Below are 17,922 nucleotides of genomic sequence, written 5' to 3'. Positions count from 1 at the left end.
AGTGTCCAGGATCCCTACTGTGGGTATCTGACATTCTTCATCATCCAGGCCTATCTACTGGCAGCTGAGGTCCTTGACAGTTGGTTAATTCTGCAACAGAGTTTAAAGCCAAAGTCTGCAGCTGAATTATTCTGTTATCCAGATTGAGGATTAACACTTCTACTGATCTGATGTAGAAAATGATGCTCAGAAATCCTCCTTGACAAGCTCTCTCTTTATCAAGAAACCACTCTGATCTCACCTACTTAGCGATTTGCAGTTAAGTGCTGGTATTAACAGAAATGGGGCAGATCCAGAGCCTGTCCCCTCTGCCCAGCCCCCAGAGAGGAGAGAGCAATAACCCAACCTCTCAATCTCCCAGGGCCTGCGGTGAATCTGAGTAGACTTCAAACCCTGTTCCATAATCCTTCTCACCCACACTTCACTCTTATTGGCCTCTGTCTTGTTTTCCATAGCAGAGCTTGAAATGCTCTTATGAAGACCCTCTAGTGGCCTCCCATTACACAGAAAACAGAAGACACCCCTGCCTCGGCCTACAAGGCTCTGCCCAGCCTGGCCCCTACAGCTTCTCCAGAGCATTCACACTTGTACCACCTGCTGCTGGGACACTATCTTCACCTCCCCCAGAGTGACCAACTCTTCCTGCTTTGCCTGCCACTTTCCTTTTAGGGCTGGAAGTCCCACATCCTGGGAAACCTCTCTGTGCCCTACAAAACAAAACAGTGAATCAGGCTATTTCCTGTCTCTAACCCACACTCCCAGCCCTCTAGGCCCATACTCCTGGAAGATCTAAGACAAAAGCCACTTCTTAGAGGCCTGCATCTCACTACCACTCCCCCTACCTGAAGTGGGCCCTGGTTACTATTCCTCATGGTACTCTTTTCTCAAGGTACTTCTCAATTATTTGCTCTTTCAGGTGAAATATCTCTACAAAGAGAACTATGAAACACTAAGGAAAGAAATCACAGATGACATGAATAGAAAAAAAACATATCACGCTCATGGATCAGTAGAATCAACATAGTTAAAGTGTTTGTGCTACCCAAAGTGATTTACAAATTCAGTGCAATCCCCATCAAAATATCAATGTTATACTTCACAGACTTAGAAATAATAATTCTATATTTCATTTAGAACCAGGAAAAAAAACTTTAACAGCTAAAGCAATCCTAAGCAAAAAAAAAAAAAAATTTCTGAAAGCATCACATTACCAGACTTCAAAATGTGCTACAAGGCTATAGTAACCAAAACAGCATGGTATTGGCACAAAAATAGAGACATAGACCAATGGAACAGAGAACCCAGGTATAAAACCATCCACATACAGCCAACTGATTTTTGACAAAACAGATAATACACACAGGGAAAAATAAGCCCTAGTCCATAAATGGTGCTGGAAAAAATGGATAGCCATGTGCAGAAGAATGGAACACGATCCATGTCTCACACCACTCACAAAAATTAATTCAAGACAGATGAAAGACTTCAGTTTAAGGCATGAAATCATAATAGTTTAGAAGAAAATGTGATAAAAGCTCTTCTAGATATTAGCCTGGGCAAAGTATTTATGAAAAAGACTCCAGTGGCAATGACAGCAACAACAAAAATAAATAAATGGAACTCGATAAAATCAAAAAGCTTCTGTATGGCTAACAGAATAATCAATAGAGCAAATGCAAGACCTACAGAATGGAAAAAATATTTGCAAGCTATACATCTGATAAAGAGCTAATAACCAGAATCTACAAAGAACTCAAGCAAGTCAGCAAGAAAAAAAACAAACAATCATGTTTAAAAAGTGAGCAAAAGATGTATGTGTGGGAGGTAGACAGGTCGATTTCTCTACAGGCACTCCAATTCAGGATAAAGCACAAAAGCAGGCCATCCCTGCAGTTCCTTATCCAGAATACTGAAGATGAAAGGAGCTCAGAGGCAGCCCAGACAAGGTAATTTCAACAAGACCATCTTTGCATGGAGAATCAGCAGGAAGGTGTGCTGAGCCTTTTGAACCCCCATCAGCAGCTGGATTAGAGAAGATGGTTTGTCTGCCCTGTGGAGATAAAATTTATTTTCCCCTCTCCCTTTCTGAATGCATTATCAGGCCATTTTGACAATTTATTAACCTATGCTCTTCCACTTAACCTTCAGGGGAATTGGGGGGCTTGGGATTTTTTTCCTATTTTTGAATTTTGACACCTTTGCATTTTTTTCACTAATACTTTGTCCTAGAGATCAATAAAAGGTTTTTGAGGCATTGGAGTATTGCTGCATTGCCTCAACCTGCCACTCAGTGCATGAGACAGTGTACGCTTCTCCAGGCTTCTCAGACTTTATACATTAAGTTGGTGTGAAATCTCCTTCCTTCAGTGTCATCTCCCTTGCCTGGGTTGGGGTGCCTCCAGAACCCTGAAATATGTGAACAGAAAATTTTCAAAAGAAGATAGACAAATGGCTAATTAACATATGAAAAAATGCTCAACATTGGGCAGCACCTGTGGCTCAAAGGAATAGGGCACTGGCCCCATATGCTGGAGGTGGCAGGTTCAAACCCAGCCCCATCCAAAAACTGCAAAAAAAAAAAAAAAAAAAAGCTCAACATCACTAATCATCAGGGAAATGCAAATTAAAACTACAATGAGATATCACCTTATCTCAGTTAAAATGGCTTTTATTAAAAATTCCAAAACCAATAGATGCTGGCATGGATGTGGAGAAAAAGGAATGCTTAACTATAGGTGGAACTGCAAATTAGTACAACCTCTACAGAAAACAGTATGGAGATTTCTCAAAGAACTAAAAATATACCTACCATGTGATCTAACAATTCCAGTACTGGGTATTTACCCAAAGGAAATCAAAAAGACATCTACACATAAATGTTTATTGCAGTACAATTCACAATTGCAAACATGGGGAATTAACCCAAGTGCTCATCAGTTCATGAGTGGATTAACAAAACATGGCATATCTCTGCCATAGAATACTACTCACCCAAAAAAGAATGAATTAATGCATTCTGTGACAATTTGGATGGGACTAGAGACCATTATTCTAATGAAGCATCTCAAGAATGGAAAAACAAACACCACATGCCCTCACTATTAAATTGGAACTGACTGATGGGCACATATGTGTACAGAAAGAAATCAAAGTCAGTGGAAATTCAGCAGAGGGGAACAGGGAGGAGGAAAGAGGCAATAAATGGGTGGTGAGCTCACTTACAGCCCTGACTCAAGCATGACAAAAGCAATTCATATAACCAAAAGTATTTGTACTCTCATAATATTTTGAAATTAAAAAAATGATTTTCTGGCCTGGTGCCTGTAGCTCAGCAGCTAAGGTGCCAGCTGCATACACTGGACCTGGCAGTTTCAAACCCTGCCCAGGCCTGCCAAAAAACAATGATAACTACAACCAAACAATAGCCAGCATCGTGACAGGTGCCTATAGTCCCAGCTACTTGGGAGGCTGAGGCAAGAGAATCACTTAAGCCCAAGAGTTGGAGGTTGCTGTGAGCTCTGATAGCATGGCACTCTACCAAGGGTGACATAGTAAGACTCTATCTCAAAAAAAAATTATTTTCTCCTTCATTCATAATTATTTACTGAGTATCTCCTAGGTGCTATGTGCTGTGTTATGGGCTGGGGATAAAGCAGGAACCAAAGTAGACGAAGGTCCAGTCTTCACAAAGCTCACATCCAAGTGAAAAAGATGGGTATCAGCAAATGAGAACATAGGTAGAACACATAGTGTGTTCCATTGTGAGGTTGTGGTTGGTGTGAGAGAGAAAAATAACAGTGGTAGGAACACCCAAGGTGGGAATGCAATTTGGAACTTTAGGCAGCGAGCCCAATACCCAAGGCCTGGTTGAGGTCAGTTTTGATAAAGATCTTAAAGATAGAGAGCACGGAACAAGAATTTTTGAGGGAAAATTTTCCTGACAGATGTAACAGAATATGCAAAGATCCTGAGCAAAGAACAGCAAAGAAGCCAGAGTGTGAGGAGCTGAGGCAGGAGAGGAGAAGTAGCAGGAGGTGAAGGCAGAGGAGAAGTAGAGCTCTGAGCCTGGGAGCCTTATAGGTTATGTGGCTCATGCGGCTTTTATGCTGAGTGAGATGGGAGGGGCTGTAGGTGGGTTTGGAGTGGGGCCGTGACATGATCTGCCTTAGGATTTAACAGAGGTACTCAGACAAACACCTGTTAGGGATCTCTCAAAATATTCTGGGTCTAAAATCAGAGTGGCTTAAATAAGGGTAGTAGCAGAAGAGTTGATGAGTTTAATCCTGTGTCTATTTTAAAGACAGAACTGGAAATTTTGCTAATATGTTGAATATGGGTGGGAAAGAGGTGTGATGACTCCAGAGGCATTGGCATGAGGGAGGAGGGGGAGGTTCTTCCATTCACCAAATGGGAAAGGCTGTGGACAGCAGGTCTTTGTGGGGAGTTCAGTTTTGGACAGGTTGATTTTTACATAATTAGACATCAAGTCGAGCTAGACACAGGAGTCTAGAAGTCAGGAAAGAGACCTTGGCTAGAGATTTAAATTGAAAGTTGTCAGAGTGGAGGTTATATTTAAAGCCATGATACTGGATGAAATTATGAGTGACCTAAATATAAACGTAAAAGAGGAAAGACCCAGAGGCTTTCATTTGAGGTTGGGGAGATGAAACACCTGAGCGGCTACAGGGTGGAGTAAAAGCAGGTAAATGAGGGGTCCTGGAGTCCCAGGGAGGAGGTGGTGAGGGCTCTACTGTGTGGAAAGCTCCTGGTTTGTCAAGGAAGCAGGAGGGCTTGGAATTTTGGAATTGAGCACTGCATTTAGTGTTGTGAAGGTCATTAGACTTGTTTGGGGTGGTTTCAGTGAAGTGTTAGAGGTGAGGTCTGATTGAAATGGGTGCAAGGGAAACAGAAATAGGCAGTATGGACTGCTCTTTCAAGAGATTTTGGTGCAAATGGAAGGAGAGAAAAGAGGATCATTCTTAAGGTAAGAAGTACTGTTGTCAGGAGAAGAATTTCTTTTTTGTTTTATATCTGTTCTGGTGGGGTTTTTAAATTTTGTTTAAATGTGGAGATATAACAGCAAGTATTTTTGCTTATAAGAATAATCCAGAAGAGGAGTGAAAATAGATAATGCAGAGAAGAGAAACTGATGGAGATGTGCATGAGCCGGAGAGAAGAGGTAGGATGAGAAGTGAAGCAGAGGTGAACCTGAGCTAGGAGCACAGACAGCCTATCCTTACAAATAGGAGAGACATTGTCTGCACACACAGATGCTGGAAACCGGGTAGACACAGTAGCAGGAGGGTCTGGAAGCTCTTTCCCAACAGCTCCTATGCTCCTATTGAAATAGGGAGCAAAGCTCATTAACCAGCGACTAATTTGAAAAACATGAAACATTCTCAAGCACAGAGAAGTTTAATGGGAGGAACTGGTTGCAAAGCATTGGCAGGGCTGGAGAAACCAATGGGAAAGGAGATTTTATGTATGAAGACCACTGACTTGCAGGCCGCACCTCTACTAATGCTGAGTCGGAGCCTCTCCCTCTGCAGGAGCCGGAAATGCCAATGTGGCTGGAACCTGCAAATGTCTGCAGGCAGCTGCCACTGCCAAAGCCAGAATCAGAATGGCCTCTCCCTCTCCCTGCCTTCTAATCTGTGTCAGTGCACCCTATTCCAAAGACCTCATTGAAATACAGCTGGCAACTGCCTGCAGAAATGTAGTTTTGAGACTTTCTGCTCCCTGAAATACAAGAAAGATCTTCAAAGGCCAGGGATGAAACTAAGTTTCACAAATCACACAAAATCGTCAACTGAGAATGAGAATGGGGGAGAGATACTGGAGGTTTAGAAAGAGACAAAAAAGGGTGTGGTGGTTGTCTGGCAGAGTGAGGGTGTGATCAGACTGGGAGAATATAGTTTGAACGCTGTGAGTTTCAAGGCCACACTGGAGGAAAGTGAATGAATTTAAAGTTAGATCCCTCAACATAGCTGTATGTTCTCCTCCAGCCACCAAGTAGACAAGTACATATATGGTTAAATCAAGAGAATTTACAGAAACAAAAGCAGAGCGAGGGAGTTGAGGGTGTGCTCATGGCAGTAATTATAATAGAGGTGGGTAATTGGCCCTAGAATTTAAGCTGGACTCAAAAAGAAGTGAAAACATGGGGGAGGAGTTGGATAACAGAAGGTTTTATGTACTACATCCTACTTTCTCCGCAAACTGAGAATTCCTTGTCATCAAGGACCAGCTCTATCTAGCTTACTGCTATATTCCTAACACCTAGAATTCTGCCTAGAATTCTGCACCCAGTAACAACACAATAAATATTTTATTGGATAAATGACCAATTGAATGAATAGATGAATGTGTTCAATGCCATCTCCCCATGTCCCTTACTAGGAGGCTGTCGGCCATGTCTAATGGGTCCAATTCTATCTCCTCAGGACTATCATGGTGCCTGGCACACTGTAGACACTTAAATACATTTGTCAAAATGAACTGAATTGAATCAGTTTGAAAAGCAGTAAAGGAAACATAGCAAACAAATTATGTTATAAAAGATAGAGAAGACTGTGTAGGACTATAGACTCCCACCAGAAGGGAGAGAGAATAAATTAAGCACTTGTGGTAATCAATGAAGCCAATAAAATGCCAGGTTCAAGTTTGATGACAGCAGATATGCAATTCCCAATCTATCCAAGTTGAAGGAATGGCAGCATCAGAACAGGCAGGAGCCATTCTTAGTGTGGGTTGAAACCGTGTTGATGGTGGGCAAAATGAATGAAGCCTGAGCCACAGTCCAGGCTTAGGGTTTGGAACGAAGAGGTGATGGGCAAAGACCATTTCTGCTACCTTTCCTCCTACCAGCTCCAAACCTATTCCAAGCAAGTGTATTACCAACTAGACTATCCTTCAGAAGGAGGCCAGGTCAGCCCAGGGGAGCCTGGATGTGCTGACAGGTAAGGAAAAGATAGATGGGGACATAGCAAGTGTTCCCGTGTTCAGTCTAGGAAGGTCTAGCCCCAGGAAAAAAAAAAAAATCATGAAGTTGACAATGTTGTTTCATGAACTCTTGAAAACTTGGTTTCTGACTCCCACTCAAGTCTTTTTTTTTCCCCACTCAAGTCTTAAATCTGCTTTCCTGAAGGTGAGAGTAAGTCCTCTAACACTTCCTCACATATTCCTCAAAGCTGCTTCCAGTTGGAATCAATTACAAATGTGTGCTATGTTAAACATCTCATTTTCCCCAGTTAACAGAAAGCTATTTGGGAGGAAAGACTTTGTCTTTTTCATCTTTAAGATCTCTGCAACCCCCATAAACTATTCTGGAAGATGCTCAAAGAATATTTGTTCAAAACATGAGCAAATTAACAAGTTAATGACTGGGATGCTTCAGTGCATCATTCCTCCTGTGGACCAAATTCATACCTTGATAGCTGATGTTTTAAATAATTTGTTTCTTCATTAGTCAAATGCAACTTAAAACCACAGTGAAATACCATCTCATTCCAACTAGGATAGCTACAAATAAAAACATAACAAGTGTTGATGATTATGGTTTAATGATTTCTCATAAAGTCAAACATAAAATTGCCATATAACCCAGCTATTCCATTCCTATGTATATACCCAAAATAACCTAAAACAAGTACCCAAACATATACATGTACACAAGTGTTCCTAGCAACACTATTCTCAATAGCCAAAAGGTGTAAACAACCTAAATGTCTATCAACACATGGACAGGTAAACAAAACGTGATGTGCACATGCAAAGGAATATTATTCAGCCATAAAAAGGAACAAAGTACTGATAGATGTTACCATGTGGATGAACCTTAAAAACATTACAACTAAGTAAAAGAATCTACATGCAAAAAACGTATATTGTATTATTCCATTTGTATGAAATATCCAGGATAGGTAAATCCATCTGCACAGAAAGCAGATTGGTGATTGCTAGGGGCTGAAGAAGGAGGGAATGGTTAATAAGTACTTAATGGATAGGAAGTTTCCTATTTTGGTGATGAAAATGTTTTGGAACTAGATGTTTTGGAACTATACTTACTACTTGGTAAGTATATCAAATGCCAAGGAATTGTCCCTTCAAATTGTCAATTTTATGTTACATGAATTTTATCTCAATTTTTAAAAAATTAGTTATCTCTTACTGCATAACAAATTACCTAAAACATGAACACAATTGACATGTATTACATTCCATAGGTTTTGAGGGGCAGGAATCCAGAGGCCTTAACTGGATCACTCTAGTTTCATCAAGATGTCCAGACAGAATAGAGAACCCAGAAATGAAGCCACATATCTACAGCCAGTCGATCTTTGACAAGTCAACAAAAACATTCCCTGGGGAAAGGACAAATTGGACTTAATTAAACTAAAACTTCTTCACAAGAAAAGAAATAATCAAGAGAATGAACAGACAACTTGCAAAAAGGAAGAAAATAGTTGCAAACTATGCATCTGACAGGGGACAGATATTCAGAATTTATGAGAAACTCAAATTGACAACAGCAACAATAACAAAAAACAATAAGCAACCTCATTGGGCAATAGACACGAATCGATATTTTTCAAAAGAAGTCATACAATCAACCAATAAGCATGTGAAAAAATGCTTAACATCACTAATCATCATAGAAATACAAATTAAAACCACAATGAGGCATAATTTCACACTGGTCACTTTTATTAAAAAATCAAAAAATATGGCTCGGCGCCTGTGGCTCAAGTGGCTAAGGCACCAGCCACATACACCTAAGGTGATGGGTTCGAATCCAGCCCGGGCCTGCCAAACAATAACAGCTGCAACCAAAAAATAGCCAGGTGCTGTGGTGGGTGCCTGTGGTCCCAGCTACTTAGGACGCTGAGGCAGGAGACTCACTTGAGCCCAGGCATTGGAGGTTGCTGTGAGCTGTGATGGCACAGCACTCTACCCAGGGGAATAGCTTGAGGCTCTGTCTCAAAAAAAATAATAAAAAAATTTAAAAATAACAGATATTGGTTAGGATGCAGAGAAAAGGACTCTTTTAAACACAGTTGGTGGGAATATAAATTAGTACAACCTCTATGGAAAACAGTGTGAAGATTTCTCAAAGAAATAAAAGTGGAACTACCATTTGATCCAGCAATTGTACTACTGGGCATATACCAAAGGAAAATAAATCATTATATCCAAAAGACTCTTATATTTGCATGTTTATTGCAACACTATTCACAATAGCAAACTAAGTTTCTGTCAACAGATAATTGGACAAAGAACATGTAAGATACACACACACACACACACACACAAACATATACCCAAAATAGAACACTATTTATCCATGAAAAAGAATGAAATCATGTCTTTTGCAGCAACACAGATGGAACTAAAGACCATTATCTTAAGCAAAATAACTCAAAAACAGAAAGCCGAATAATGTACATTGTCCCTTATAAATTGGGACATGGTGGCTAAGCATGGTGGTTCACATCTATAATCCTAGCACTCTGGGAGGCCAAGGCAGGTGGATTGCCTGAACTCAGGAGTTTGAGACCACCTAAGCAAGCATGAGACCCCCATCTCTAAAGAAAAAATAGCTGGGCATTATGGAGGGCACTTGTAGTCCCAGGTTCTTGGGAGACTGAGGCAAAAGGATTGCTTGTACCCAAGAGTTTGAGGTTGCTGTGAGCTATGACACCACAGCACTCTTCCCAGGGTGACAAAGTGAGACTCTGTCTGAAAATAAATAAATATATATATATGTACTAAATAATGTGTATGCCTGGACACAGACTGTGGAATAATAGACATTGAAAAATTAGAAAGGTGGCAGGATGGAAGGGAGATAAGGGGTAAGGAATTATTTAATGCATACAATGTACATTATTCAAGAGATGGTATGCTAACTTTCTAGAAGTCACGACTACATAATATATCCATGTAGCAGTACTGTGCTTTTGTGTCTTAAGTTCATACAAAGAAAAAAATTTGTCTAGGGCTGGAGTCCTCTGAAGGCTTGACTAGGGCTGGTGGATCCACTTCCAAGATGAGTCCTTGCATGGCTATTGACAAGAAGCCTCAGTTTCTTGCTGCATAGACCTCTCCATGAGGCTGCATGGAGTGTCTCACAGCATGGGGCAACTGCTCCCCCAGAGTGAGTGATCCATGAGGGTCTTTTACGAACTAGTCTAGCAAGTCCCACACAGTTATTTCCACAATTGGTTGCACAGTAGGATATGCTACCAATGGGATATCCCAATTTAGTGTAGGCAGGACCTATACAAGAACACGAATTCTAGGAAGCAAGAACTATTGGAATCATCTGCAAAGCTGGTTCCCTTCTCCCTTACATAGGGATAAGCATGAGCAAATGCATCACTCACTCAGCCTGAATTTGACCAGTAGAGTTGGAGAACAGAAGGCAGCCTTGAGAGCACATGAAGGAAAGCATAGGAAACACTGCATGCGAATAGTATCAGTGGGGGAAACTATAGGTCATGCTGAGTATGTGCACAAGTTGTTTCATATGCATATGTCATAATGAAAAACTGTACCTTCAACAATTTCTGGAAACCCAGATTTCTCTGCAGCAAGACTCTCCTAAGTAACTGGAGCACACTGATCATGATAACAAGACACCTAACTCAGAACAGCATAATGGGGGTGTAAGGAACCGGGAGGAGTGTCCTGCCCTTTTCCTTTGTCTCCGAGTTTCCTTTCATGGGTTACTACATGTCAGCACCCAGCTTCCCTTACAGCTCCTGGGCCTGCCCTACTGCCCAAGCCCAGGGTCGTTTCCCTCCCTTCTCCAAAAAATGGCAGCTTTGCCAAGGTCCTCACCCTCAGAGCCACATGGAACTCCAACAGGACAACAAAGTAATGTCATGTCATGAGTCAAATCTTCCAAGATGCTGTCCAATCACATTGCTGACGAGCACATTGCTGAAAGTTAGCCAGATCAATGAACTCTTATCAAAATCTTGACTTGGGTGTAACACTACTTGGCTGCATCCAAGGAAGCAAAGATTCCCAATGCTGATCACTTTCCATTTGGAGAGAAAAAGCAATCAGGTCATTGGAAGTTTTTACTTAAACTACAAAGTTTGGTAATGAGAGCACTCAGCTGCCTAACACACAGGGTGGTGCATTGAGAACCCCAGATGCCAGTTTACCTGGAATGAACTTCAGAAAAAAGTGAGGCAAATCAAGCAGTTGGAGGCTGGGCAGATGTAGAGCTGAGATATGAGGCTGGACGTGAGATGCAGCAAGACAATGTGTGCTGGAGACTGTGCCTGCTCAGGGGCGCCGGCTTTGGGAAAGCAGTTTCACTGCTGTGGGGTCCTGGAAGAACAAAAGAAAGGGAGAGAAAACATCCAGGGAAACTGAGCCAGAAAGGGCAGAGAGAACAGTGGGGTTTGGGGCTGTTCATGTCTCTAGAAAGCAGGAATTTCAGGTTCCTGGACGTAGGAATGCAGGTGTAAATGGGGCTGAGAGGAGAAAGTTAGAAGGCAAAGGAGGTGGGATGTGGCCTGAAAACATGTCACAATTGAATAAGGGAATAGATAATCACAGGGCACAAGCACCAAGAGGGCAGGCTCCTTCCTGTGTAGCAGGCTCTACGGGAAGAAGTAATGGAAAACAGTCAAACTAAACCAAACAAGAACATCGGAAGAAAAGTTTATTTGTGGGCCATAAATGACATAATCATGTTGTTCATTTATATTTTTCATTTGCTTAGGAATTAGGAAAGAAATACAAGTATATGGAAGTGTGGGAGCCAAACTAAGAATGTAGGAGCCAAACTAATTAACTCAAGTCACAAGTCAAACTACCTCCTTTTGTTGTTTATTCAGGACAATAGGCTGCCACATACCAAGGACCTTATCATACCTAGGTGTTACAGCCCACATCCTGACCCCCTCCTCTTTGTCCCACTAGCCCCCTTGTGCACTCAGCCCACATCCTGACCCCCTCCCCCTTTTGCACTCATCACTGTACTCTGCACTCGCCCCACTTGCGACCCTCTCCCCTTTTTTTGCACTCATCACTCTACTCTGCACTCGCCCCACTTGCGACCCCCTCCCCTTTTTGCACTCGTCATTCTACTCTGCACTCATCCCACTTGCGACCTTTATCCCTTCCTTCTCATTCGCTCACCTGAGACAAAGAAGACTTGTCCCTGAGCCAATCAACCCCAAACACGACCACCCTGTACCTGTCAGTTTAGGACAGACATGGTTTACCTACCAATAAGGGAATGGGGTGGGATGGTCTAATGGGAGGGAAGAGGGAAAGGTATAAAGGAATTGTCTGAATAGTCTGTAAGGGCTGTTCCCGCTTTTTCTTAAAGGGCAGCTCAGGCTCTGAGCTTGAATAAATAAAATTCCTCGTGCCTTTGCAGTGATGTTCGGCCTCTCAGAGTGGTGCTTGAATTGAGTCTGGGGGTTAGCATAAGTATATAGCTTTGCACGGGCAAAGCTTTACTAATTAACAAAGAATTATTTCCCAGTTGTGATGTCCACTGAATTCTGCATGAGTACAAAGAATAGTTAGACATGGATACTCTTACAGGTGTAAATATAGGAGATGGTATTCCAGATAAAACCAGAAAATGTAAAACAAGGACAAGGAAGTTTCTGGTTTACAACAGGTAATAAGTACTTTAGTGAGAAAAATCAAAACATGGTCAGCAAACACCAAGCAGGACAAGGGATCCGGCACAGTCTTGCTCTTGCCAAAGGTTCCAGGATACAAGATAAAAGGCAAATAATTTTCCAGAAGCCTAGCTTTCATTTTCCTTTCTCCTCGCCTTCTACCCTCAAATCCAGGAACAAAACTATGAATGATGTCTCTGCCAATCTTATAACTGATTTATTACTGAAGTTCATAAAGAGGGCCATATTTCCTTATAAATGTTATGCTATTCAGGTTTTAATGGCTTTCCTTATTCACATTGTCATTAAACACTTGATTCCATTAGTTGCCATTAAACTCAACAAATATTTACTGTACACTGACTACATGTAGGCGCTGCTAAGTGCTCTGGGAGATTTGGAGATGAATAACGTACCAACAGTGCAACCCATTCGTTTATTCACTTAATGCGTATAGTTTTGAGTACTGACACTGTCAGGTACTGTTGTAAACATTAGACATTAGAGTTACAGCAAATACAAAACAAAGTCCCTGATCTTACGAGTTCATAGTCAAGTGACATAAATGTGTCATTTAAGGGCCTGATCAGACAACTATGTAAATAGACATAACAAAACAAAGAATACAAATAGCCAAAGTAAGGAACAAGCAGAGAATTATGATGGTTCCGAAGAAGAATCACATTTGGCTGGGAGTGAAGGAGAATGGGGAACAAGGGGCGCTGTTCCAACCGGGCTTGAAGAAGGGGCAGGAGGAAGAAGCAGGATAAGGAGTCTCCAGGTGTGAGCCGAGGAATGGAGCTGGGAACTCAAAGGTCACATGTGAGGAAGAGTGGAGCATCTGGCACAGGCTGGAAAAAAGTGAAAGAGGAGAGGCAAGAGTTAGTAGGGCCAAGCCAGGGAAGTCTGTGGATGACTTCCTAGAAGCAACGTGGAAGGACTGAGGAGTGTGCGGGGCAAAACTAGAGGCGCGTTCCAAACTTGCTGTCAGGCCTGCTTCTTCCTCTGCCCGCTCCTCTCTCTCTTCACTCTATTGCACAAACTCTTCCAGTCCTACCACTGCGTGCACAGTTGTCTGATCAGGCCATTAAATGGCACATTTATGTCACTTGACTATAAACTTCCCTCCTCAGACCTTTCCAGGGCCCATGCTCACCACATAGTTCATCTTCTCTCCAAAAAGAATGTCTGTTGGTTCTGGACTTCTGACATTTGGCTGGGCCACCACCAGTCAGAGGTTGAGAAAAAATAAGATAAAACGTGAAAAGGCCTGAATAGGTGCCTGACTCATCATATAAAGGCGATAATTCCCTATGTGTCCAGGGTTCCAGGGCAAGCCAAAAAGATCCTTCATGGAGAAAATTACCCTGAAACAAAAGCTGGGAGGAGAGAGACAAACAATTATAGTGGGGACAAAACACCAGAATATCAGGAAGTCCACCAGAGGCAGATGTTTGAAGAGGTGAAAGGAGGTCCTCTCGGAGGGGGTGCAGAGGGCGGTGCAGGGCGAGCTGTGTGATTTGGCGTTTGAAAGAAGAGCTGAACCAGATTGCTTTTCAGTCGGTCTAACTTCGCCATTCGGTCTGTCCCTTTTAGCTTCATAAAGTTTTCCTAAACCACCCCCACTGTTAGTAAAGAACTTCTCAGGAATGGAGAGGTAGAAACAGAGAGTTCATTGATTCGGTATCAGGACCATTTTGTGGGCTCTGCTGTTTGCAGTCCTCATCTTACTTATTAAGGTCCCGGGCCTGCCAGCCCACAGAGACTTGTTCACATGCCATGTTTGCCTTGGAGCCAGTGGAGGCATCAGGGCAAAGGGAAAAGACCTGGACATAGTTAAAGAAAAGTGATAACCGTGATTACATAAGCTTGCCTTCTTTTTCACCCTGAATGGTATCAAGATCATGGTTAAATACCCCAGAGTGTTTTTTTTTTTTATTCAGGCAATAACTGAAAGGTCTAGGACTATATAAATTGGGCTTAGAAAACAAATGGGACAAAGAGAATTCTACTATGCACGCAGTTGCCCGGGGTATGAGAGGGAGACAACATGAAAAGCCCTGTAAGTACATTTTCTATTTTCAAATGTAGGTGATTATGTTCTCAGAGCCAGACGGACACCAGGGAGTTGTTCTCCCCACCCCCACCCCCACGAACTCTTCAAGTTTAGTCCAAATAGTAATAGAATTTTCAAATATTAATTTGACTCATAACCTGACTGTTGACAGGGATCTCTGTTTTAGAACAACTGAATGAAGGGCCTTCCCCGATGGAACTAAAAACTAATTTCTTAAAGGTCAAGAAGCTTTGGGAGTTAGATTTCTAGATTCCTAGATTTGTCTCATTTACGAATTTTAAGTAAAGTTTCAGATATATTTTAGTAAATAGTTTTGCCCTCTCCATCTCATCAATTAGCCTTCCCACACAATGATATTATTCACAGAACAGCTGTTTTCTTTTCCTTTGAAGATGTATCTCCCCTTTTATTGCTGTCATTGCCTGTAGAATATTACATGGGAATGAGGAGGAAGGTAGTTCCTATCAGCTCCAGCTTGTGTTTGAATGCACCCGAGCTGGATGAGCCCACAGCAGACCAGTGGGAGAGATTTGCTGCTGCATTCCTCACCCTGGTCTGTTCCAGCTCCCACCAATTCTCTTTCACTTTCTCTCCCATGCTGGAAATTCCCTCAACAGGCAAGGCAGGGCATACCAAGAGGAACTAATTAACTGCAGATATGGCAAGAATGAGTTGCATTTAATTAACACAATCTATTTCAAAATAAGGTGTAAATAAGTGGTGCATGGTCTTTTATTCTTGGGCAAAGCAGGAAATCTTAGAAGAAAGTAAATCACAAGGACATCAGTTTCCAGAAGGGCCAGGCAGTGGTCTCCCCAGTGGTGGAAGGAGAGAGGAAAGTGCAGAAAAAGAACATGGAGAACTTAAATTCTCACTTATGTTACAGTTTGGCCTGGGAAGGTCCTTCCCATGTGCAGATGGAGCCATTGGTCAGGTGGCTAATATTCAGCCTAGGCACTGACAACAGATGCAGAATGAAACAAATGACACTCCTGAGTGAGCCACAAAGCTTTGCCTCCAGAGTGACCAGCACATCCCACACCAGCCAGGCTGAGCAACAGTCTCCTGATACACATCAGGGCCCCAAGGGCAGGAGCGATGGCCCAAGTTAGAGGCTATTGAAGGAATCCTCCAGCAGGGCTTTGGGCCCTGGGTATCTGAGGTCATCTAACGCTAAGGAGGCGCACTGATCCTAATTTCCATTCCAGGCTGTGTCTTCCATCCTTGTGATCTTCACCCTGATTGTGTCTCTGGCGCTGATGGTGAGTGAGGGTGGAGAAGGTCCATTCTGTCTAGTCCTCCTTTAGCGGAAGTATTTTAAAAGGTGGTATGTAAGGGTAACCTTCTCGACTTTCCTGTGGATACTCCTTAAACCTGCAGGGTGTGGCAAACGTCAGCTTTTCTCACTGTTGCTTTCTCCAGCACGTCAGCGACAGTTACCTTCTGGATGGATCAGTTGGGACTCAAAGCGTCCATGTCAATGCCTTCCAAGGTATAGTCAGCATCCGAGACAACAATGTCTTGAGTGAATGGGATGCAATCTTGGACTACAAAAATGTAAGATGTGAAACATGTTCATTGTTATGCCAAAGAAAGTCTTGTTTGGCCTGAAATGTAGCTTTTCTAGAGAAAATAGGACACTGTCTATACTTGCCTTCTTTGAGTTTAGGCCCTCAGTGGGTATGGATGTCCCTGGGGATCAGCTTCCTGCAGTTGCGGTGACTTCTTTCCAAACCAGGAAATTGGGAGGAACCTCAGCTGGTCCACAGGGATCCAAATCCCTGTGTGTTCCCGTGAGGCGTTTGACTCCACCAAAGGCCTCTGAGCTAAGGCTATTTAAAGAGGCCTCCCTTACTTGTAACAGGTGTGCACTCTAGAAGTTATTTTGTCTTGAGTCCAGGTCTTAATGTTAATTTTCAAAGAAAAAGAATGATGTATTTTTATTTTTAGAAATCTGGGAGCAACTTGACCATCTCTTTCAGTAGTAAGATCTGGCACAAAGATGCCAGACTGGGAGGGGACCACTTGGGTCCGTGGCCTTCTTCTCTGATAGACAAGCACCCTAACCTCAGAAACATCAGCCAGCCTTTGCTTGCCTCAGTTTACTTTGCAAAATAGCATCAATAGCTGCCTTGCCTACCTGAAAGGACTCTAGAGGACTAAGTGAAGTAATAGCTCACACTCCTAGCTCTGGCCCAGAAGGCCCTCTTGCCCCCCCCCCATCTCCTTGGCATTCTCTCCAGCCACACTGGACATCTTGGCACAGGCACCTCAGCTGCAGACTTTCCCTTTGCTCCCATCTGCACCTGGCACACTCCCTTCCCTGACCACCTCCCTTGATCTTTACCTAACCTACTCCTGAGATGCTCCCTGAATCACGTTACCAAGCACACAGTCTACACATAATCTAGTAATTTCCAACTCTGTTCTGTGCCATGGAAACTCTCCTTCAAACAAAATACTCAATAGTAGTCCCCAGTGTGGAACAGAAGTAGTCAAAGCTACTCTGGCAGTCGTAGGGGGAAGCAGGTGGCCCTGGGGCTCAGTCAGACACAGCCAGAGAACCATTGCTCCGATCCAAGCTGACAGAGACCCCAATCACAGTGGGGGGGGGGTCAGTGGCAGACCTCGGGCAAGAATCTGAATCCAGAGGTCCTGACAACCCTGCCATTCAGAGAGTTCTAGGTAACTTGCACAATGCTCTTGCACCCTCCCACAAGCACTTGATAGCTTATGTCATCTTCCATTAGCATTGCAACTGAATGAATTACATGTTTCTGCTGTGTCACTTTAAGTCCCTCTTAGCAGCTAAGCTGTTTGGCAAGATGGCCTGTGTTCTGGCCAAGATGGACCAAGCAGTCTTCCCGAGTTTGGATGACATTAGGAAGGCCCTGGACACTCCAGTAAGTGAGCCCAGCTGAGTATAGGTCCCATCTAGCTTGATCTTTTTCAACTCTGCATCCAACCTCCTATGACAAGGTTGTGCTTTCAGACAGACTTCAGTCATGCTGGTTCTTAAAGACCACAAGTCCTGCCTTTGTATGAAGGACTCTGGGTGTAGAGAATTAAACATCATACTATAGCAGCCACAAATGTCATAACTTATCTGAGGACATCAGGTCCAACCAATGGCCCATCCAAGTCAAATCATAATTAAATCAATAAAAATTCCATGCAATGATCTCATTG

The sequence above is a fragment of the Otolemur garnettii genome, unplaced genomic scaffold, assembly GCF_000181295.1.
Source record: "Otolemur garnettii isolate 467f Iridium unplaced genomic scaffold, OtoGar3 scaffold00068, whole genome shotgun sequence".
Lineage (NCBI taxonomy): Eukaryota > Metazoa > Chordata > Mammalia > Primates > Galagidae > Otolemur > Otolemur garnettii.
This window is presented reverse-complemented; position numbering follows the sequence as displayed.